This window comes from Narcine bancroftii, chromosome 4, assembly GCF_036971445.1.
Source record: "Narcine bancroftii isolate sNarBan1 chromosome 4, sNarBan1.hap1, whole genome shotgun sequence".
Lineage (NCBI taxonomy): Eukaryota > Metazoa > Chordata > Chondrichthyes > Torpediniformes > Narcinidae > Narcine > Narcine bancroftii.
In genome coordinates this window covers 303,807,463-303,833,189 of record NC_091472.1, presented here as the reverse complement: position 1 = coordinate 303,833,189, position 25,727 = coordinate 303,807,463, and the positions used below count along the sequence as shown (strand labels likewise).

General features: G+C 38.3%; 1 protein-coding gene across 2 annotated transcripts in view; it reads left to right on the top strand.

Annotated features, from left to right (window-relative positions):
* Window positions 1-2,439: 2,439 nt before the first annotated feature.
* Window positions 2,440-25,727, top strand: part of chn1 (chimerin 1) — a 112,573-nt gene continuing 89,285 nt past the window's right edge. The window contains exons 1-2 of one of the 2 annotated variants that reach the window (XM_069935777.1): window positions 2,440-2,479; window positions 2,829-2,965. The gene's annotated coding sequence lies outside the window, so the exon portion shown is untranslated. Of the gene's footprint in view, window positions 2,480-2,828; window positions 2,966-4,511; window positions 4,557-25,727 lie in introns of those variants that run through there. The other variant, XM_069935776.1, reaches the window with a different exon arrangement.

Genomic DNA, 25,727 nt, shown 5'->3' with positions numbered 1-25,727 from the left:
TCTCTGCATCTAATGCTACTGCTACCACGGTAAATCAAATTAAATTCTTGTAATTATTAAACTATTATTGTTTCTCTTCCCACAGATGCAACCTGACATTTTCAGATTTATTGTCAGAATACATATATGACATCAATAACAGCCCTGAGATTTATTTTCTGCAGGTGCAAAAAAAAAACCTACACAGCGTATACATTATAAGCAAATAAACTGTAAACAGATAACAAATGTAAACAAATCATGCAATACAGAGAGAATTTTTAAAAATCAATAAAGTGCACAAATGAATCTTTAAATGAGTCCCTGATTGAGTTTGTTGTTGAGGAGTCTGATGGTTGAGGGGTAGCAGCTGATCCTGAACCTGATAGTATGAGTTTTGTGGTGCTTGCATCTTTCCTAATGACAGCAGTGAGTACAGAGTGTGTGCTGGGTGGTGTGGATCCGATGGCAACGTTGACTGTAGATGTTCTCAATAGTGGGGAGGTTTTTACCTGTTACTACCTGGGTTGTGTCCACTACCTTTTGGAGGGCTTCATGCTCAAGAGTATTGGTATCCTCAATACCAATACCGTGATGCAGCCAGTCATCACACATTCTATCACACATCTAGAAATTTGCCAGTGTTTCATTGCTAATTCCTGAAGAAGTAAAGGAGCTGACGTGCTTTCTTCACAATGCCATTAGTGTGTTGGGTCCATGAAAGATCCTCCAAGATAGTGACTCCCAAGAACTTAAATTTGCCTCACCTTTTCCATCTCTGAATTCCCCCATTGATTACACTGGATTGTTTACCTTTGGGTTTCCCTTTCTGAAGTTGACAATCAGCTCCTTGGTTTTGGTGAAATTGAGTGTGAGGTTGTTGTTGGTGCACCATTCAACCAAGTTTTAATCTCCCTCATGTAGACTGACTTGTCACCATTCTTTATGCAACCCACTGCTGTGGTATTGTCACATTTCTTAAGCATTTTCTGTTTTATTTTAAATTTGAACATATATGGGTTTTTTGGCTTTTTTTTAGGTTGATGTTCATGTTATGAGCCCAGAGGACCCCAAAACCGAGCAGCAATAGAAATTCACCGAAAAGTGGTTATTTAAACAAAAGTTACTTTTAATTTTCTTTAAACATGAAAACAAGATCAAACTTTAACATTACTATTACTTAACCTAACAACCCCCTTCTAATTCTAAGCGCATGTGTATGTAATGTGTGTACAAGTTCAGGAAAATTCTTTAATTCACAGTCCAATCTCACTTGTCACTCTTCAAGTTCACTGGTATCAGGCAATTCTTACACTGTGCACAGATTTTAACATTTATGAATTTCACAAGGCTTTGGTACTTGAAAGGTAAATGGTTACTGCTCAGGAAGGTTCTTGTCAGTTTTCAGAAAAGGATTTGTTCTTTGTTGGACACCCATAACTGATTCCTTCTGATCAGAAACTTGGCCCATCAGGGTTTTCTAAATGATAACCTCTTTCTTTCAGGTCATCACAGATTTCCTTTCTGTTTCCCTTATTTCATGTGAAACATTATACAGCCAGCCATCTCCTCTTGTATGGACCACAAGGGCTTCAACCAGGCTGAACTAAGAACTCACAACCCGTCTTCAAAATGGGGTTTTTCCTCAAGCTTGCCAGCTTGTCATGTTCTAGTCTCAGCTTCTGCTGCTGAACTGTAGAACTGAATTCTCACAGACACACAGAAAACCACATGACCTTCTTAAAACAGCAAACTTCACTCAGACTGTGGCACTGGACCCAATCTTCTGAGTTCATTTATCTGTTGCTTTCCAAAACCATGATCCACAGCATGTCCAATTAACACCTACTTGTGAAGATCTTGTAGGCATTCTTCAAAGTTTTTACAAAGGCACCTGGAGCCTGGACTGTCTGGCTTGAGCAGTGCTCCAGCATTTTAAATGAGATCTGTTTTGCAGTGTTTGTATCTGTGTGTGATCTAACTAAAAACCCCACAATTTATTTTCTTTAAAACATATTTATATACAGTATAAAATATAGCATAATCTGTCACACTGTCTAACCTACTGAGATTCTCCAGGACTTTTGTGTGTTTAACTCGACCCCAGGGTCTGCACACATTCTTGTTTAACTTTAGTATTATAGTGAAGGATCTTTCAAGAATCACCAGCTGCCTACCAATAGAATTTTTTGGGGTTCCTGCTTGATTAGGACAAGAGTTGATGGAGGTTATATTCAACTTTAAGACTATGTAAGCTACTCATCTTGCATTACTCTGTGACTGAACTGCTTCTTGAAACACGCAAATTGTGTGTAAATTGAAAATGCACAATTCAAAATCTCTTTATAATTCAGGTTTTGTAAGAAATTAGGACAATCTCACAGGAAAATTTCAGTACAACTTGTTAAAGAAGCTTAATTTGCTTTTTGGTAATTTTTCTTAAACTTTTTTTTGTACACAGAAAATGATGAATATAAGCCTCCAGTTTGGAAATCTTACTGTAAGTACAAACTTATTTTGATTAACATTCGAAGCAGAAGATTTAAAGTGGACTTGCATTGATTGCACCTTACACCTCCTCTCCAGATTTTTGACATATTTTCCCACAACCCTAGCTAAGTACTTGAACTTTGAGATTGTGAGGTAGTTCATAAACAACTATTCTCTTAATATCCATGCAACTGTGTTTCAGGAAGAATATAGTTTTCGTTACTATCTTGTGCTGTTCTTCTAAAATGAAGAGAAATTTGCTAAGTTGAAGTCTCTGACTGAAGTACTGTATTGTAGAACAATCTATTAATTTCCTTGTGAATGAAGTGTCTTACAGTACTTTCAATAATTGTACATAGATTATCTGAAGACTTCTGAAATGATAAACTCTTGGTAGCCCAATAGCTGTAGTGGTACAACACTCGACTTCCAACCAGAAGGTCACGAGTTCAAGTCACAGAGCTGCCTCTCACTGGAACTCACTTGCCTCAGTTGGGTGAGTTCTATGATTTATCAGCTGGGTCTTAAGTGAAGTGCCACAAATGATCAAAGTGTAAACATATTTGGAAGAAAAATGTGCCAGAATGTTACTGTCACAACTTGAATTAAACCCTTTTCAAATTATTTTTTTGGGGGGAATTTCACTGATCATGATATTGAAAAAACCAAAATCCTCCCTTTGTAACACATTCCCAAAGATTAGCCTATGTGGTACAAAATGTGAAAGTTAATTAAATCCTTCATATATTTAAGTCCTGATTCCAAGGTGGTGGGAGCATTGGTGCAATGCATATTCTCTGATCTCTGCAAATTTCCCAATCTCCATGGTGCTACACTTTGATGAAGCCAAGAACTTTAGTACATCCAATTCTGAGTGGGATTGGAAAGGGTAATCTGATCGAAACATCTTATTCTGTCATGACTCCAAAATTGCCTTGATGAAAACAACCCTCTCAGCAACTTATTCTGGTGAGATAAGGAAAGGAAAATTAATTACAATAGTTATTTCACTTAAAGACTGCTACTAAATTTTCCAGTACTAGAATTGCAAGTTAGGAGTTGATTGAACTCAGCTGTTTGAGTATTGGAGTAACATTTTTGAACTTGAATTAGAAACACAATTTGAGGATTAAATTATCAAATGTACTAAACAATTCCAGCTATGCAGCCATATGTTTTCCTGTTGGTATAATATTTATAATTTGATTTTCATCTTGATGATAAAGTATTTAATCTGTCTTATCTTTGTGCACACTTTTTAATAAGACAGTTTATTGATGTGGAAAATCTTGAGATCCTATGTATTTAACCTAAACATGATTTGATGAAATAGACTTGCTCATGGCGGCAGTTTTATACCAGTCTACTCCCCAAATAGGATATATTGACTTTTGATCTGAAATGAAGAACAGGATAGTTTTTCTGAGGCTGGCAATGTAATTGCAGTCTATTCTTGGATTAACCACAAGGTGTCAAAATCTTATAAGCTTTGAACCTTCTGAAGTATAAGTATTTGTCCTTGGAGAGAACTCCTTTGTAATTTTTTTTAAGTCTAAGGTGATAGAGTAAACTTGTGTAATTCCACTTGCAATTTCTGTTTAGCATAAATTATTCATGTATACCATTCAAAGTTACTTGTCGAATAACTATAAACTCGAATGTGCTAAATTTGCAATTTTCCAATGGTTAATATGGGCTAACTTAGCACTTCAGATACATTAAAGCCAAAATAAGAGCATGCTGACAGCTGTTTTGAATTTATGAACAGTACATTAAATGGTTCCACATTCTATCACTTCAATTTGTACTTTGCAGAGTTTTGAAATTGCAATTGTAACTGCAGTGAAAACAATGAACACATGATGACCAGCCCTATCAATTTTCACTATAAACTATTAACAAAAAAACCCACATTTACAATCAGTTTATCTTGGCGTTACCTTGTATAGGTATTTTTATTCTTTTGTCTCACTTTCGAACTGTGTTCTTAAATTATAATTTAATTTTGTTTTTTCACTTCCCACTGTTCAGTGTATCAGTTACAACAGGAAGCTCCTAATCCAAGGAGGATTACATGCACGTGTGAGGTTGGTTCGATGTTGACCACATATCTTCGAAAATTTAATATGGATTTACTATCAAGTAGTTTGTCTTAATTTATTCATCTAAGATTATTTCAAACTTTGTCACGAATGCTCTCAGTTCAATAAATATTTGTTAAATACACATCTGTAGGAAGTAAAGGATGACTAATGTTTCGGGTCTGAGCCCTTTGTCAACTAGGCGCCTGAATAAAGAGGTGAGGGGAGGAGAGGTGGGAGGAAGAGGCAGGAGCAGTAGTATAGGCTAACAGCCAAGAAAGAGGTGGATATGGGTGGAAGAGGAAAACATTGAGAAGTGATGGTGGAGAGGGTTGCTCTCAGAATGGTGAGAGAAAGAGACAGAGCTACTCCCTTCCTCCATCACCTCCTCTCTCCTCCTTTGTCCCACTCCTCCTCTCCACCCCACACCTTTTTATTCAGGCACCTGCCTGCTTTTTGCTCATTCCTTGACAAAATGTTGATTACCCTTTACTTCCTATTGATGCTGCATGACCTGAGTTTAACACCTTTGTTTATTGCATGACAATCAGTGCATCTGTAGACTTTCCTGTTTAACAACATTTATTTAACAGTTATTTTGAATCTTTGCTCTCATGAAATATGCTTATATTTTAAACATCACCTTGCTATCAAATCTCATGGAACAAAATAACACAAAATTAACCAATATTATCACCAAGATGGTGGTCCCAAAGGGACTCGACAGTTAATGGAATGAGTACAAATAAAAACAATTATGAAATTGAATATTTTTCATTCAAATGTATGAAAAAGTATATCTGTTATAAGAATATGCTCATTAGTTGATAATTAATTGTCTTGGAGTTCAATGATTCTTTGAGGGTAAAAGCTATTACAAGACACAAGAGTTTTAGACTTTAAACAAAATTTGATATTTGACCTTTCAGAAATTGGTACGGTCACAGCTGAAATATTATATCTTTCTGGCAGTACACTTTAAAATATGAGGCACAGGTAAGATAAATAGTCATTGTCTTTTGGAAGGATGGGGAAATCTAAAACTTGAGGGCATAAGTTTAAGGGAGAGGGGAAAGGACCTGGGGTACACCATTTTTTTTTTTACACGGTGCTCTCCATAATGTTTGGGACAAAGACATTTTTATCATTTATATGTTCCTGTGCTCCACAGTTTTACATTTGTAATGAAACAATTTGGGGGCAATTAAAGTGCACATTTCAGATTTTATTCAAGGTTATTTGTACACATTTTGGTTTGACCACATGGAAGTTACAGCACTTTTTAATACCTAGTTCCCCCATGTCAGGGTACCACAATGTTTGGGACATTTGGCTTCACAGGTGTTTGTGAATATTTAGGTATGTTTAATTGCTTCATTGCTGCAGGTATAAGGGAGCTTGACTTGCTTCTAAGCTTTTGATCACCTTTGGAGTCTGCAATTGCCAATTTTCAATGAGGATCAGAGTTGTGCCAATGTAAGTCAAAGATGCCATTATGAAGCTGAAAACAAGAATAAAACCATAAGAGACATCGCCCAAACCTTAGGATTACCAAAACTGACTTTTCGGAACTTTAAGAAGAAAGAGCGTACTGGTGAGTCAGTAATCGCAAAGGAACTGGTATTCCAAGGAAGATCTCCAATGCTGATATTATGAACTAACAATTTTGTTAACTAACAAAGAAACAGCAATGGAAAATTCACCAGACAATGGTAAATTCAAAATAATATTTTTTATTAAACTACTAATAACATAACATTTCTTACTTAATTCCCACTATGTGAAAAGACAATTTTAAACTTCAGCATCAAACATCTTGCATTGCTTGAAGGTTTTTTAAATTGCAGTTCAATAGTAATTATGAAGCACTTTTAAACACATCTTCAGATCTCTTTAAACTTATGAGTCTTTTGATGAGTTGTCTTTTGGAAAGATATTCATATGAGTGTCTTCACAAGTTTCACCCTATCTTGTTAGGGTTCTGGATCTGTGATCTTCACAATGAATTCTTTCTTAATCAAGAGCATAGAAATCTTACTTTAAAGTCAGTTATTTTAGTATCTCCTATGATGAGGATAATACAATACAGAACAGCATCTCCCTCTCTCTGCAGAGACTACTGTTTTATCCCTGTGTCTTTCACAAGATGGTCAATCTCTTCATTATCCAAATTGTCTCTTTCTTCAGTTATGCCTCTCTGTTATGGTTCTCTGAAATCATGTGAAATGACATCACTACTGTTTCAGTTTCATTTCTCCAAAGCACAATCATGGTAGTTGACCTTTTCTCTTCCTTTAAATTATCACATCACATCCATAAAAAATATCTGACCTCATCTATGTCCAAGAGGTTTAAATAGTTATGATTCCAGAAAATTTGAGCATGGCACTCAAGGAAGAACTTGCTTAATTGACTATCTGCCAGCAGAATGCTGTGTATACATCCATGTCCTGGAATCAGTTAAGACCCACTTCAGTTCACAGATGTGGATATGTTAATGACTACTTCAGCAGACTTCATGAACAGAAATACAGAGGCCACACTGCAAAATGCAAACCTCTACTTAGCCACAGAAAGGATGGCCAGATTACAATTTACCAAAAAGTATTTAAAAGAGCTTGCAGAATTCAGGAAAAAGATCTTGTGAACAGATGAGACAAAGGTTAGCCTGTAACAGAGTGCTGGCAAGACCATAGTGTGGAGACAAAATGGAACTGCCCAAGATCCAAAGCATATCACCTTTGCCATGATTTGCATCTTGCAGTTTAGCCTCTGCATTTGTGTTCATGGTCTTCTGTAGACAGTAGTCTTGGCATATACACACCTGCCTCCTGAAGTGTTCTTTTAAAATCTGTCGGACATGGGTTTAGGGATTTTTTAAAATTCTGATGAGAATTCTGTCTTTGGCAGAGGAAGTCTTCCTTGGAATACCAGTCCCTTTGCGATTTCTGTGCTCACTAGTACGCTCTTTCTTCTTAATGACATTCCAAACTGTTGTTGTTGGTAATCCTAAGGTTTGAGCTATGTCTCTTACTCTTTTATTCTTGTTTTACAGCCTCACAATGGCTTCTTTGACTTATATTGGCACAACTCTGGTCCTCATGTTGAAAAATGGCAACTATAGACTTCAAAGTTGATCAAAAGCTGAAAAGAAAGCCTAGCTCTCTTACATCTGCACCATTGAAGCAATTAAACATACCTGTGCACCCATAAACCACCTGTGAAGCCAAATCTCCCAAACATTACGGTGCCCTAAAATGAGGGGACTATGTATTTTTTTTTAATAATTTCTACATGGTCAAACCAAAATGATCTTAAATTTGGCATGTACACTTTAATCACATGTGAATTGTTTGAATACAAATTTTAAAATGTGGAGCACAGGAACATAAAGGGGAAAAAGTGTCTTTGTCCCTAACATTACAGAGGGCTCTGCATATGTAGAATGATCTATCAGAGAAAGAGATAGAGATGAGTACATTGCAACATTTAAGATATTTGGGCAGGTAAATGGGCAGGAAAGGTTAAGTGGGTAGTGGGCCAAATACAGACGAACTTGGTTTGCATGAAATAGTTAGGCCAAAGGACTTGATTGCTTGTTGTAAAGTCCTGAAGCCATGTAAAGTTGTTTGATATTTTGTCTGCATTAGTCATTAATTTCAGATCCCTTAGAATTACAGTAAGAGTGTTTCTTGTAAAATATCATGTGATAGTTGGTTTGACAAGTTTTAATACTGAACTCTGTGATGGATGGTCTTCACCTATGCCCCTGTGCATTTCTCCAGTTGTTTGAAAGATGGATTGATTTGACAAAATGTGTTGATGCTGCAGGATAAACCATTTGGTAATTTTACAGATGTCAAGTGAGGAAGCAGTCTGGTATTTAAAGATAATTTCCTTTGTGCTTCATCTTAATTCACTGTCACTCTAAAAAGACCTGAAGTTGCTTTGGCAGATAATGTGAAGGTAAACTCAAAGGGTTTCCACATGTTGAGAGTAAAAGGATGGTAAGGGACAAAATTGGTTCTCTAGAAGATCAGAGTGGTTGTCAATGTGTGGAGCCTCATGAGATGGGGAAGATCTTAAAACTTTTTGTAACATCAATATTTACTTAGGAAACTGGCATATTGTATAAGGAAGGAAGGGAAACAAGCAGAAGTGGCATGGAACATATAGTGATTAAAGAGGAGGAGGTGCTTACTGCCTTACGGCGAAAAAAGGTAGATAAATCCCTGGGACTGACATGATATTCCCTTGAACCTTGAGGCAGACTAATGTATAAATTGCAGGGGCTCTGGCAGCTATATTTAAAATGTCCTTAGCCATTGGTGAGGTGTTGGAGGATTGGAGGGTAGCTCGTGTTGTTCTGTTGTTTTTTTAAAAAAAAAGGCTCCAAAAGTGAACCAGGAATTTATGGCTGGTGAACATGATGCCAGTAGTGGGTAAATTCTTGGAGGGCTTTCTGAGAGATTGGATATACAAGTATTTGGACACCAAGGGGCTGATTAAAGGATAGTCAGCAGGGCTCTGTGCGTGCTAGGTTGTGTTTAGTATATAGAGTTTTTCGAGGAGGTCACCAAGAAAGTCGATAAAGAAAAGGCTGTGGATGTTGTCGACATAGATTTTAGTAAAATATTTAATTTAAAATATTTAAAATAATTTAAAATATTTTATTGATAGTTTACAGTATATCCGTACAATTATAAAATGAGCTACAAGATTTTAGAAAATATTTAGAAATAATTCTCATGATCAGGAAATCCAGAGCACAATCATAACATTAAAGTGAAATGTAACAACAAACCCCCCCCCCTCCCAAAAAATACGAAAGAGGTGGGGGGGAAAAATTTAAAAACCCCATCCTCTCAGCAAGGTTGAAAGGAGACGTATAAATCAAGTGACACTAACTTGGAGAGGGACAACACTGCACCAAAATTCTAGGACAAAACTCATTTTTAGAACCATGATAATAGTCCAGGGGTGGCCAAACCGCGGCTCACAAGCCACATCAGGCTCTTTGACCTTTAATATGCAGCTCGCTGCCGGTCTCTCTCACCCGCCCGACTTGCGCTGCTGGTCTCCCCCTCGCCCGCCCGACTTGCGCTGCTGGTCTCCCCCTCGCTCGCCCGACTCGCGCTGTCGGTCTCCCCCTCGCTCGCCCGACTCGCGCTGTCGGTCTCCCCCTCGCTCGCCCGACTCGCGCTGTCGGTCTCCCCCTCGCTCGCCCGACTCGCGCTGCCGGTCTCCCCCCCTCGCCCGCCCGACTCGCGCTGCCGGTCTCCCCCCCTCGCCCGCCCGACTCGCGCTGCCGGTCTCCCCCCCTCGCCCGCCCGACTCGCGCTGCCGGTCTCCCCCCCTCGCCCGCCCGACTCGCGCTGCCGGTCTCCCCCCCTCGCCCGCCCGACTCGCGCTGCCGGTCTCCCCCCCTCGCCCGCCCGACTCGCGCTGCCGGTCTCCCCCCCTCGCCCGCCCGACTCGCGCTGCCGGTCTCCCCCCCTCGCCCGCCCGACTCGCGCTGCCGGTCTCCCCCCCTCGCCCGCCCAACTCGCGTCTTTCATAGCCTGATATTTGTAGCATTGTATTTTAGTTATTATAACCATATAACCACTTACAGCATAGAACAGGCCAGTTCGGCCCTACTAGTCCATGCCGTAACAAATCCCCACCCTCCTAGTCCCACTGACCAGCACCCGGTCCATACCCCTCTAGTCCCCTCCTATCCATGTAACGATTCAGTCTTTCCTTAAATGTAACCAATGATCCCGCCTCGACCACATCTGCCGGAAGCTCATTCCACATCCCCACCACCCTCTGCGTAAAGAAATTTCCCCTCATGTTCCCCTTATAATTTTCCCCCTTCAATCTTAAACCATGTCCTCTAGTTTGAATCTCATAACATAAACATAACATAACAATTACAGCACGGAAACAGGCCATTAGGCCCTTCTAGTCCGCACCGAACCAAACACCCCTTTCTAATCCCACCTCCCTGCACAATGCCCATAACCCTCCATCTTCCTCTCATCCATATACCTGTCCAACCTTTTCTTAAATAATACAATTGACTCCGCCGCCACTATTTCTCCCGGAAGATCATTCCACACAGCTACCACTCTCTGAGTAAAGAAGTTCCCCCTCATGTTACCTCTAAACCTCTGCCCCTTAATTCTTAACTCATGTCCTCTTGTTTTAATCTTTCCTCCTCTTAACGGAAATAGTCTATCCACATCCACTCTGTCTATCCCTTTCATAATCTTAAATACTTCTATCAAATCCCCTCTCAACCTTCTACGCTCCAAAGAATAAAGACCCAATCTGTCCAATCTCTCCCCATACTCCAGATGCTTAAACCCAGGCAACATTCTGGTAAACCTTCTCTGCACTCTCTCCACTCTGTTTATATCCTTCCTATAATTAGGCGACCAGAACTGCACACAGAACTCCAAATTAGGCCGCACCAACGTCTTATACAATCTCAACATCACCTCCCAACTCCTATATTCCATGCAATGATTGATAAAGGCCAGCATACTAAAAGCCTTCTTCACCACCCTATTCACGTGAGTTTCTACCTTCAGGGAACGATGTACCGTCACTCCTAAATCTTTCTGCTCTTCTGTATTCCTCAATGCTCTCCCATTTACCACATATGTCCTATTCTGATTCTTTCCCCTTTCTTAATTGAAAAAGCCTATCCACATTTACTCTCTGTCCCTTTTAAAATCTTAAACACCTCTATCAAGTCCCCTCTCAATCTTCTACGCTCCAGAGAAAAAAGCCCCAGTCTGCACAACCTTTCCCTGTAACACAGACCCTGAAATCCTGTCAACATTCTTGTGAACCTTTTCTGCACTCTCTCTATTTCCTATAATTTGGTGACCAAAACTGTACACAGTACTCCAAATTTGGCCTCACCAATGCCTTGTACAATTTCATCATAACCTCCCTACTCTTGAATTCAATACTCCGATTTATGAAGGCCAACATTCCAAATGCCTTCTTCACCACACCATCTACCTGAGTATCAGCCTTGAGGGTACTATTTACCATAACTCCTAAATCCCTTTGTTGCTCTGCACTCCTCAATTGTCTACCATTCAATGTATATGACCCATTTAAATTTGCCTTTCCAAAATGCAGCACCTCACATTTATCTGTATTAAATTCCATCAGCCATTTCTCAGCCCACACCTCCAGCCTTCCTAAATCACCTTTTAATCTACGGTAATCTACCTCACTGTCCACAACACCACCAATCTTTGTGTCATCCGCAAACTTGCTTATCCAATTCTCTGGCCCTACATCCAGATCGTTAATATATATAACAAATAATAGTGGACCCAGGACCGAACCCTGAGGAACTCCACTAGTCACCGGCCTCCAATTGGACAAACAATTGTCTACCACTACTCTCTGACACCTTCCATCCAACCACTGCTGAATCCATTTCACTACCTCCTTATTTATACCTAATGCCTCCACCTTTTTTCCTAACCTCCTGTGGGGAACTTTGTCAAAAGCTTTACTAAAGTCCAAATAGACAACATCCACAGCTTTCCCTTCATCAACCTTTTTTGTAACCCCCTCGAAGAACTCAATCAGGTTTGTCAAGCATGATCTACCCCTGACAAAACCATGCTGATTACTCCCTATCAATCCTTGTACGTCCAAAAATTTGTAAATAGCATCCCTCAGAACACTTTCCATCAACTTGCCCACCACAGACGTCAGACTTACAGGCCTATAATTCCCAGGTTTGCATTTGGACCCTTTCTTAAACAGTGGAACCACATGCGCCACCCTCCAATCCTTTGGTACCACCCCCGTGACCAGTGACGTCCTAAATATCTCTGTTAATGGCCCCACTAACTGTCCACTAGCCTCCCTGAGTGTCCTAGGGAATATTTTGTCCGGTCCGGGAGATTTATCCACCTTTATCTTTTTTAATACAGCCATCACTACCTCCTCAGTTATCCTTATATGCTTCATGACCTCCCCACTATTTTTCTTTACTTCAACTGGTTCAACATTTTTTTCCCTAGTGAATACCGAGGCAAAGAAATCATTCAAAATTTCCCCCATTTCCTCAGACTTCTCACTCACCCTACCCTCGCTATCTACAAGGGGTCCAATTTTATCTCTCACTAATCTTTTACTTTTAATATACTTATAGAAACCCTTTGGATTTATTTCTACTCTGTCAGCCAAAGCCTCTTCATGCCTTTTTTTGGCCTTTCTAATTTCTTTCTTAAGATTCCTTCTACACTCCTTGTAGTCCTCCTTCAACTTCTCAGCTCCCTGTTCTTTATACCTCTTGTACACCTCCCTTTTTCTCCTAACCAAATTTCCAATATTCCTCAAAAACCAAGCCTCCCTATGACTTCCAGCCTTTCCTTTGATCCAGACTGGGACATAACTACTCTGTACCCTCAAAATTTCTTTTTTGAATATCCTCCATTTTTCATTAACATCCTTACCTGAAAATATCCTGTCCCACTCAATACTCCCCAAATCCATTCTTATTCCTACAAAATTTGCTCTTTTCCAATCCAGAACCTCAACTTTAGGCCTCTCCTTGCTCTTCCTTAAAACTACCCTAAAACTAACAGAATTATGGTCACTAGACCTAATTGGTTCTCCAACATTAATGTCCGCTACCTGACCTAGCTCATTCCCTAACAGGAGATCCAGTATTACACCATCCCGAGTCTGTTCTTCTACTAACTGATTTAGAAAACAATCCTGAACACATTTAATGAACTCCAGCCCATCCAGCCTTCTAACTGTATGGGCATCCCAATCAATGTGTGGGAAGTTAAAATCTCCCATGATTACTACCCTATGATTTTCACACATATACGTTATCTCCCTACAAATTTGTTTCTCTAATTCCCTTGGCCCATTTGGTGGTCTGTAATACACCCCTATTAGCACCCTCTTGCCTCCTCCACCCCTCAATTCCACCCAAACAGCCTCACTGGTCGATCCCTCCATACCATCCTGCCACCTCACGGCAGTAATGTCCTCCCTAACAAGCAGAGCAACTCCTTTTTTACCCCCTGATCTATCACATCTAAAACAAATGTATCCCGGAACATTAAGTTGCCAGTCCTGCCCCTCCTGTAGCCAGGTCTCACTAATTGCCACAATATCGTGACCCCAAGTATCTATCCATGCTCTCAGCTCATCTACCTTGTTCACTATGCTTCTTGCATTAAAATATATGCATCTCAGATGCATATGCAAATGATTCTAGTAAGACTAATTTTGTAAGGTGGAAATCTGATTAAAATATCTCTCATTTTTTGGTTTACCTTTTTACGTATTTGTCTCTTTGTGATTACTGAAATTAATAAAATTAACAGTTTAAAAACTGCATGCATGAGTAAATATTATTGCCTTTAATATGCATTTCTTAAAAATTTATATAAATTTTTTGTTACAAAATGTGTATGTAACAATAAAAATGTATGTGTGAATTTTGTTCTCAAGCATCAGAGCTTTATTGTTTGTGGCTCTTACATTTAGCAAGTTTGGCCACCCCTGTAATAGTCCATAAATGGGCCCCTTGTCTTTTGAAACTTAATATTTGAATCCTTGATAGCTTATCTAATTTTTTTTTCTAGAGTTAAACAAGACATAATATCCCATAGCCGTTGTGCATATGTGTAGGGTGAATAAAAGCTCTCACGACTGGAGGGAGAACATGCGCATTTATTAGCTTATAACTGAAGGTAGGGTCTTACAGTGGCCTTCAGAGGGGCTCAGGGTTTAGGTGGGAAACTAGAGTTATATATGGGTAGATGAGGCCAGAGCCAGCCATCAGTATAACACACCACCAGTGAATCTCAGTTCACTGCATCTGTGGATGAAGACAGAGAACATTGATTCAGAGAAAAAAAAATTAAAAATACATTTATTTACAAATTTAAGTGGTCTAAGGGATCTGATTTATATAAAGAAGGGGATAAAGAAGACCCTAGAATTGCCAACATGGAAGTATTCTTAACAAAATTTGGTTCCATTTCTACCATGGGATGGTCAACTCAGTTATCAAATTGTAGCAAAAGAATCAAGTTATGAATATTATCACCCAATAATAAATTCTAAAATTAGGAAACACCAAACCACCATTCCTTTTAGCTTTTTGAGGAGGAACTTTATTTGTTTTAAGCTGGGTTGTTTATGCCATAAATAAGATATGTGAATCAAAAAATGATTTGGTAATGAAAATTGGTATAATTGGTATAAAATGTTCATTTTAATAGAATTAGTATGGCAATTATGGAAATAGATAAAGGTGACCATCTCGCTAAGAGTAATTTAACATGATTAAATAAAATAGAAAAGATTTTCCTAAAAAGATATTTATAATTCCTGGTAATTTAATACCAAGAAAAGTACATTGATCCTTCACAACCTCAAAAGGAAAATTAAAATACCTTGGTATAGGACCATTGAGAGGTAAAAATTCACTCTTGTTCAGATTCAACTTGTATCCTGAAAATTAGCTAAATTTAGATAGCAAAGATAATGTGCTTGGTAAATAAGCATATGGTTTAGATACAGAAAGCAAAAGGTTATCTGCATAAAAAGAAACCTTTATGTTCAATGCCCTCCTATAAATCCCTGTAAAATCTCTGCATTAATGAAGGGCAATTGATAATGGTTCTAAAACCCAATCAAATAGTAATGAACTTGAAGGACAGTCTTGACAAGTACCCTGTTGAAGATTAAAAGGTTTTGATTGTTGTAGGTTAGTAAGAATTGAAGCAGTAGGACATAAATATAATAAATTAACCCATTTGATAAATCATAGTCCAAAATTAAATTTCTACAGGTCGCAAATAGATAACCTCACTCCACCCAGTCAAAAGCTTTCTCTGAATATAAAGAAAGAGCACATTCGGAGTCAGAAATGGAGGATAAATGTAAAATATTCAATAAACAGTGTATATTAAAATAAGAATAACAATTTTTAATAAAGCCAGTTTAATCTTCAGAAATATTCTCCAGTCTGTGGGCCAATACTTTATTCAAAATCTTCATATCAACATTAAAGAAAGAAATAAGAGAAATACAAGCTTAATTAAAAGATGATAGAAGATTCCCTTGTTTAAATAAGTCATTCAATACAAAGCTTAGTTAGGGCACAAGCAATTTAGAAAAGGATCTTAAAAATTCCATAGGGAACACATCTGGTCCTAGAGATTTACTTGATTGTAAAGAAGAAATCGCACAAGATATTTCCTCTTGGGAAGTAGGTTCCTCCAGACTCGTACATTTATTCTCAGAAAGTGTAGGTAAACTTGGGTGATCCAAAAAATCCATTGTTAGGCTATTATAATTATTAGATTCAGAAGTGTACAATCTAGAATAAAATTCTCCAAAGATATCATTAATTTTAGAATGATCTGTAGTATCCATACCATCATCCACCCGAATCTTAGTAATTTGTCTCCTAGCAGCCATTCCTTTCATTTGTTTGGCCAAAAGCTTGCTTGATTTTTCACCATGAATGTAAAATTGACTTGCTTTTCAGAAGTTGCTGTTCAATGGGATAAGCAGAAAGATCAAATTCAGTCTAAAATTCAACTCTTTATAGAATTCAGGGTTTTTAACTTGTGCATACTGTAAGTCAATTTGTTTAATCTGATTAAATCTAGTCTTAGTAGTTTTCTTTATATTAGCTGTATCAGGAATAATTTGCTTTCATCGTGGCCCAGACAATCAAGCTAGAAATTGTTGTAGAATGTGTATTAAAGAAAAACTTAATCTGGTCTTCCATAAATTTCAAAAAATCATTGTTAGAGAGTAAGGTAGAATTAAAATGCCAGTGGCTCTTTATAGAAGGAGAGTCAGGAAAATTCAAAGACAAAATAACAGAAGTATGGTCAGATATCACTATTCCTTGATATTCACAGGATTTGGTCGATGAAATCAATTAATTATCTATTTAAAATAATCAATCCGAGAATAAGAATGATGACACTAGAAAAATTGAGTATTCTCTACTGTTAGGATGGAAAAGATCCCAACATCTGAAATCCAAAAATTAGGTAAAAAGGAATGAATTGCAGCAACAGATTTACTGAGAGTGGCAGGTTTAGGGGATGAATGGTCCAGAACAGTATTTAGCCAACAATTAAAATCTCCCCCCAACACCAGTGAGTAGAGACTTAAATCTGGTAGGGTTGAGAAAAAATCTTTCAAACAATTCCAGATCCTCAGTACTAGGGGCGTATATGTGAGCAAAAACTTTCATATTTTTTGGAAAATTTTATTTAATAATCAGGATGCATATAATGAAACATACAATTAATGAATAAAATTTAAAAACAATTTAAAAAATACATACATGATATTTTCAATGAACTAACCCCCTACAACCCCCCACTAACCTCCCCTGAAAAAAAACAATATCAACAGAATTCATCAATTAATTACCATGGATTGGAGTAACACCACTACTGTATGGCCAGGGGATTCAAACACTCAAACTCAAATCCAAATAAGGGTTCCAAGTTTTGCGGTAACATATAATTTGCGTGATTATTTTTAAAAATCTTCTCCATGGAACACAAGACCTCAATTCCATAAGCCATCTCTGAATACTCAAATCAGTCTCATTTTTCCAATTAATTGCCAAACATTTTCTAGCTACGGCTACTGCAATTTGGAATCTATTTAATCTTAATTCTAAACTCAACCTCCTAATATTACCAAACTAAAATACTAAAGGATCACTTTCAAAAATCCTTGTGTGTCTATTCCAAAAAGTTTTCACTGTTTCACATAACCAAGTAGAATGTAAAAAAAAATAACCTACATCCTTATGACATCTAAAACATAAATCCAAAGAAATAAAATTGTATCTCCTTAATTTTTCTGAAGTTAAGTATAATTGAGGAATAAAATTATAATGAACTAATTGATACCTTACATTTATAATTTTAGTCATACTATCCCTACATAAATTCATCCAATCATCCTGAAGGATAAATATACCTAAATCTTTCTCCCATTTCAATCTAGATTTATGTAAATCCAACTTAGTCATTTTATTCTGTAATGAAGCAGACATCTCAGTTATAAATCCCTTCTTAACACCTTCAGTAAGTAAATTTCAAACTTGGACACACTTTACAGCTATATAGAATATCTAAAAGTATCCAACAATAAAGCTTTAATTTGATAATAAGAAAAGAGTATTTGAAGATGTATCATATTTCTCTTTCATTCTTTGAAAAGGAATAAAATATCCTGCTTCATAACAATCTTGCACAAATTTAATACCCTTTTGATCCCATAACGGCAAAAGCTGATTATTGTGTAAAGGGAAAAAACTTGATACAAAGCAATTTTGCCTGAAATCTTACCTTAAGTACTTATGGCTTCATTTTATATATATATATACCATAAATCCATTGTATTAAAAAGAGGTAAATTATAGCTACTCAATAACTTGGGGTTCCATCTATAAATAAACTGATCCATCTTCCCACCAATTTGAGATAATTCAATATTAGCCCATATCAATGATTTATCCATTTCAAGTATCCTATTAATAAATTTTAATTGTGCCACATCATAATTATTTTGAAAATTAGTGAGTTGCAAACCTCATAATTTGTATTTCCAGGTTAAATTTTGTAAAGATACCTGTACCATTTTATCCTTCCATAAAAAAGTTCCTTACCAAAGCATTTAAATCCTTAAAATTGAAATAAATATTGAATTTGAGGAAAAGTATTCATTTTAATACAATTAACTCTTCCTTCTAATGTAATCAGTAAATCTTTCCATTGATTCAAATTGTATTTAATTTTAGATAATAACATTAAATAATTTAATTCTTATAAATGACTGTAATTAACACCTAAGTACTTATTCTGAGTTGACCATTTGAATTTCACAATATGCTTACAAGAATAATAATCCATTTTGGCTAATGACATAATCTCACTCTTTCCCAATTGATTTTATAACCTGATATCTCATCATACTGTTCCAATCTGTGATGAAAATCAGTGAGTTGCATACCTCCTAATTCGGATTTCCAAGTTAATTTACCAAGTTAATGGTAAGATACCCTTACCATTTTATCATTCCATAGCATTAAATCCTTAAAAAAATTTTGAGGAATCGACTGAAAAAATATTGAAATTGTGGAAAAATGTACATTTTGAAGCAATTAACTCATCCTATTAATGTAATTGGTAAATCTTTTCATCGATTCAAATCATATTTAATTTTAGACAATAAAGTCAAATAATTCAATTCATATAAATTACTATAATTACAATCTACCCTAACTCCTAAATACTTAATCTGATCTGACCATTTACATTTCACAATATGCCTACACAAAGAATAATCCATTTCAGCTAAAGTCGTAACATTCTTTTCCCAATTAATTTTATAGCCTAATACCTCACCATACTGTTGCAATTTATTATGCAAGTTCCTCAAAGAATTCTGAGGTTCTGTTAAATATATCAAAGCATCATCTGCAAACAAATTAATTTTAAATTCATCAAATTTCACCTTAATACCTTTAATATTACTATCTTGTCTAATCATCTGAGCCAGAGGTTCAATAACTATTGCAAATAGAGCTGGTGACAAAGGACAGCCTTGTCTAGTCTATCCAGTCAATGTAAAAAGTCAAGATAACTGTCCATTTGTCACAATTCTATCAGTAGAACTTCTATATCAAGCCTTCATCCAACCAATAAAATTTGGACCAAATTTAAATTTCTCTAAAACTTTAAATTAAAAAAACCTCCAGTCTACACTATCAAAGGCTTTTTCTGCATCCAATGAAATAGCCGTTGGTAGGTTGGATCCTACCCGAGAAGTGTTAATCAAAGAAATCAACATCACAATGTTATCTGCCGAATAACGATTTTTAATAAAACTCTCCTGATCTAATCTGGTAGATATTTAGCCAATCTATTAGCTAGAACATTCGTTACAACTTTATAATCAACATTCACTTTTACCTCCATAAGTTACAACTCTTTAGCAATCTAGCAACTCATCCTTTTTCATCTTTTCCATATCTGAAAGGTTTGGTGATACCAAAACCTGTTTAATGTCCATTCGGATAATTTCACTTGGCCCACACTTAAGTTTTGTTTCCAAAACACACTCATTTGTACTTTTTACAGAATCTGACCAAGTTTGTAAAGTTTCACTTGATCCATACTTAGTTTTGGGCCTTGAAACATTCTCATCTGTGAATTCTGCAGAATCTGACCAAGTCTCCACTTTCAAATCTACTCAGATTAGAATTGCCAAACATTATCAAAACCCATTGCTGTTGTTTATCCATACACACTATAATCCTTTTAATTCGCTTTCAAAAAGATTTTTAACCAAACAAATCAAATATTTATCGATCAAAAAGAAGAGCTCTCATTAATCTCAAATCTTTGGTTTTTATCCCAGAACCTCTCACACAAGCAAGACTAGCCCTAATTATGTTATGCACTAACAACCCTTTTAATTATATTTTGGACTAAAGGGTTTTGTTATCAGTAACACAAACAGCAATGGAAAATTCACCAGACAATGGAAAATTCAAAACATGCACGCATAGTGGGATTAAGTTTGGAGTTTTGAAAAGTCAATCTTTACAAGTTCAGCATCACTTTAGTCTTTCTTGAAGGTCTTAAATTCTCAGTTCAGAAATAATTATAAAGTGCTTTTAAACATTATATCTTCAGGCCTCTTTTACTCACTCTTTTCTTCCACAATGAATTCACAACCCAGACAAAGGTTAAACAATTGTGGTTATCTTCTTCCATGATGAAGTCATCAACCAGACAAAGGTTAAATGAAGTGGCCAAACACAAAAAAAGACCCAGTAGAATTCTGTCCTCTTCAAAAAAAAAGACAGCAAATTAATTCAAAAGACTCTGATTCTGTGTTCCCCTACTTCCAGGAGTAATACACAATAAACAGCACCAATTCTTGTTATTGTAACTCAACCCTGTCTTTCACAATGTTTTAAGCCCTGTATGTTCTGTGAACTCCAATCTGAATTGTTCCAAAACTGAACTCAAAATATCTGAATTCGGTAATATATTTCTCTAAGTCATGTGACTGTTACATCATGGATGAATTTTTTTTTTTACTCAGAGGTGGGAGCCTGGATTGCATTGCTGGGGGTGATGGTGCTGTGTACTAGGGGCTTCCAACGTCTCTTCGATAGTCATGGGGATGCGAGAAAAATATAAGGTTATGAGTGTGAGGTAGGGAAATACTAGATTGTTGCAGAGTAGTTAGCCGAACATCAAGGGCTGAAGTGCCTGTACCATACTATAATGTTCTATGTTCTAAAATGTGGCATGGTTAGTGTAGTAGTTCACACCATGCTTTTACTGCGCCAGCGATCCATTTCTAAATCCATCACTGTCTCTATGGAGTGTGTACGTACTCCCCTTGACTACATGGGTTTCCGCTCATTCCTCCAGGACTGCTCTGAGACTACAGACTGGAGTGGTTTCAGGGAGGCTGCCATCTGCAAAGGTCACGTAAACATCAAAGAGTACACAAGCTCAGTGACTGACTATATTAGCAAGTGCATTGGGGGTTTCATGGAGACCAAATACTACACAATCAAGGCTAATCAGAAAAAATGGTTAGATGCAGAGGTGCACTTCTCAGAGCTCATGATGCTGCCTTCAGGAAAGGAGACAAAATGCCACAAGGATCAGCCAGAAGTAAACTCTCCTATGCTTTCTGGAAGGCAAAAAACATGGGTACACACAGAAGATCCATAGTCAGCTCTGTAATATCAGCAAAACTTGGTGCTTATGGCAAGGGATCAAGACTACAGACAATCTTGTGAGTCAAAAGGGGTTTTATACACAAAAGCTCAATTTAAAAAAAAAAGGCAAATTTACCTTTTATGCTGAGGATGGAAAGGCACAGCCCTTTTATATAGCCCAGAGCAGCACACCGGCTTCTCAGGACCACCCTGCGATAGCCCCACAGCCTACCAGCCCCCTCCCCCCCAGGAACAGGCGGCATGAGGAGCGCGGCGGCATGAGCGAGTGCAGCCTGATAGCTCCACCGGCCACTCTGTGACAACGCAATGGGGCTGTCAGCGCAACATCGATCATCTTGCCTTCCTATTTGGAGCCACTTTCAGTGGCAATCCTTTTATGCAGGAGGTGAAGTGACTTTACTCCACCTCTAAGTGTACCTCCAGGTTGATGGAAGTTGGAATGAGTTCGAGCAGTTAATCCACCTTTGTACCTTTTATGGAGGTAAGTGCAGCAATGTACAGATGGAGAATCTCTGTCTTTACATTTGCTTTTTATTTCCTCTATAAAAGGGGCTGAAGATAATGATGCCTCTTCCGGACAGTCTGAACACCTTCTATGCACCATTCGATGAGGAAAAACTGGCTGATGCCAAAGGAAGCTCTGGCTCTTCCTGATAAATGGGCCCTTTGCATAGCCGCGGCAGAGGTGAGGAGAAGCCTATCCAAGGTGAACCCATACAAGGCAGTGGGACCAGACAACATATTCATTCGGTACTGAGGGAATCTGCAGACCAACTACACATTAATACAGACATCTTCAACATATCACTGTAGCAGTCCATCATACCCTTAGGTTTCAAGCAGCCATCATTATCTTAGAACTGAAGAAGGTGTCAGTAACAGGCCTCTGTGACTACCGCTCAGTGGCAATGACCTAAACCATTATGAAATGTTTCGAGCTTCTGGTGATGGAATGCATCAAAGTGTACCTCCCAGAGACACTGGACCCACTTTAATTTGCCAACAGAGGGAACTGTTCCATTGATGATACTAAAGCCTTTTCCCTCCACTCTCCTGTCACACCTGGAAAACAACACCTCATACACCAGGCTGCTGTTCATTGACGTTAGCTCAATGTTTAATATGATCATACCCAGCGGCCTGTGGAGAAGCGATCCTTGTTGGGACTCCACACCCCTCTCTGTAAATGGATTCTGGTCTTCCTAATGGAAAGACCACAGTCTCTTCGTGTTGGCAGCAGAACATTGAGTGGCATCACACTGAGCACTGGCACACCTCCGCGCTGTTTGCTCAGCCTGCACTTGTTCACACTAATGACCCACGACTGCGATGCCAATTCCAGTTCCAACAGTCATCAAGTTTGCAGGTGACACAAAACGTAGTTTTCCTCATCAGCAACAGCGATTGAGTTGAACTACAGAGAAGATGTGGTAAATCTCATGAAATGGTGCAAGAATAACAGTCTGAGTCTTAACATGAACAAGATGAAGGAGATGGTTGTGGACTTCAGAGGACTAGGGTTGACCACCCTCCACTACACAATAATTCTGTTGTAGAGGAAGTAGAGAGCACCAAGTTCCTCGTAGTCCACTTTAGAAATGATCTATCTTGGACACAAAACATCTCCTCATTATTCAGGAAGGTGCAACAATACTGCACTTCCTGAGAACACTAAGGAACTTACTCCAGGAGCTCTATTGAGAGCGCCCTAGCTGGCTGCTTCACAGTGTAGTATGATTCCAGAAGAGCATCAGATTGGAGGTCAGTCCACAGGACCATAAGAGCAGCAGAGAGGATCACCGGAGTCCTTCTTGACCCCTCCAACCCCTATCCCATCATTGTGATGTGCTAGAATCGTTGCTGCTGGCAAGCCTTCTTTTTGATTGTATCAATGTTGAGGCTCCAAGACAGATCTTCAGAGATGTTGACATGCAGAAATTTGAAGTTCTTGACCCTCTCCACTACTGAGTCCTTGATGAGGACTGGGTCGTGTTCCCTTGACTTCCTTCTGATGTCCACAATCATCTCCTTAGTTTTTCTGACATTGAACGCAAGGTTCTTGTCGTTACACTATTCAACGAACTGATCTATCTCCTGTACGCTTCCTCATTGCCTATGTGATTCTGCTGACAACTGTGGTGTCATCGGCAAACTTGTAGATGGCATTGTAATTATGTCTGGCCACCCAGTCATGGGTGTATAATGAGTAGAGGCCAAGCATGCATCCTTGGGGTGCACTTGTGTTGATGATCAGTGAGGAGGGGATGTTAGTTCCAATTTGCATTGACTGTGGTCTTCCATTGGTAAAAGTTAAGGATTCAGTTGCAGAGGTGGAGTACAGGTGCCTAGAGTTTGTAGCTCTTTGACCACCACTGAGAGAATAATGGTATTGAAGGCCAAGCTGTAGTCGATGAGCAGCCATATGTATGAATTGCTGTTTTTGAGGTGATCCAGAGCTGAGTGGAGAGCCAGCGATATTGCATCTTCGGTGGAGCGATTTTTGACAGTAGGTGAATTGCAGCAGGCCCAGATCTTTGCTTAGGAACATGTTAATTCTGGCCATGACCAGCCTCTCAAAGCATTTAATCACAAGAGAAGTTGATGCTACTGGGCAATAGTCATTGAGGCAGCCCTTGCTACTCTTCTTGGGTACTAGGATGATTGATCCCCTTTTGAAGCTGGTGGGAACCTCTGACTGCCACAGTGAGAGGTTGAAAATGTCCATGAACTCTGGCTAGTTGGTTGGCACAAATGTTCAGTTCCCTGCCAGATATGCCGTCAGGGCCTGACTCTTTGCAAGGGTTCACCCTGTTGAATGATGTTCTGATGTTGCCCTCAGAGACAGAAATCTCTACCTCTGATGGAAGCTGCCAGACATGTTAAGTTCCTCCAACATTTTTGTGTTTTTACTACAATCATAACTACTATTATGAAGACTTTTCTCAGTGTTCCCACACAGCACTTCCACCACCTGCCCAATGTAATTTCCCATGATTGGAAAGATCGAGTACTGCCATATCTCAAGTAGGACTCTGAAAACTTCTTAGACCTACTTAACAAATTGCACACTATTAAAGCCCCTTACACCAGTCAACATTAGGAGAGTTAAAATCCTCCATTACTATTCAAATAAATACATTGTTTTCAACATTTTCTTGCTGTAAAGACACATGAAGAGATGCCACCAGCCCAGCACTCCCATCAAAAACAGAGAAGCAAAAGAGAGTCCTGTCAGACACACCGAGTGTTTGTGAATTTGCTTACTATGCTCCTCTGACCTCTGCAGCTACACAGCCTACTGTCTGCTCCAATAGTGAACCTGAGCTCCTAGTTGCAAACCTCCAATATGATCATGTAGTTGTTAGAGCCTGAGGCTATTTGGGTCCCCTTCTTGCCATCAGCACCCTAATAGAATTCCTTTTGTTGAACCTTTCTGCGATTAGCACACATCGGTTGCTCTAATTCCTGCAGAATACTGGGAGGCTACTAAGTGCAGCAAAGTGATCTTTTGTTATTCATAAGTTTTACCCTTATAGTCTTTCTTGACGATCCCTTCATGATATCCTCAGTAATGTTATGTTCTCCCTAATCAGTAGTGAGACATCCCTTCTTGCATTCTCTTCAATCACATTTGAAATTTCTCTGTTCTTGAATTTTTACATGCCAGTGCTGCCCTTCCCTCAACCACATTTTTATGGTTGCAAAAACATAATTAGGAGTACAGATCCTTGCTGTAAGCTCATTTGACTTGCCCCTGAAACTCCTTGAATTAAAATACATGCAGGTGAGTCTGCCAGCCCTTTTCTGTTCCCCAGTTTTAATCTGTCTGCTCAATGGATTCTACATTTTTCCCCACCTGCTGCCTTGTTACAGAGCTTGCCACCCACATCCTCTTGTGGTGTTATAGAATTTGTGCATCATTCATCATTTATACAGGCAAGCAGTGTTGGTTTTTACAGAATTCACAAATTCCTACCCAAAAAATTCAAGATGCGCAATTTGGTCTTGTGAAATTTGTATGGGTAAAAAGTAAATAATTTTTTTAAACTTGTATTTCTGGATGAATGGGCAGATAATATGGTTGGCATTATGGAAAATCATGATAAGGCCTTTTATTTTAAAAAAAAACACATTCTCCCCACCTCAACGTGCTGGGGGTGGGGGGGTTCACCAGTACCTCAAACATAATGTTAAAAGAATAAAAATCTTATTCAAACAACTACAAGAGGATACAAATACTTCAATTCAAGGAAGCAGCAGATGTGAAATAGATTTAACCATTAAATTTCAGATTCATTGTCAGGATACATACGTGACATCACGTACAACCTTGACATTCTTCTTTCTGCGAGTGAGGTAGAATTACCACTTAATGGTAG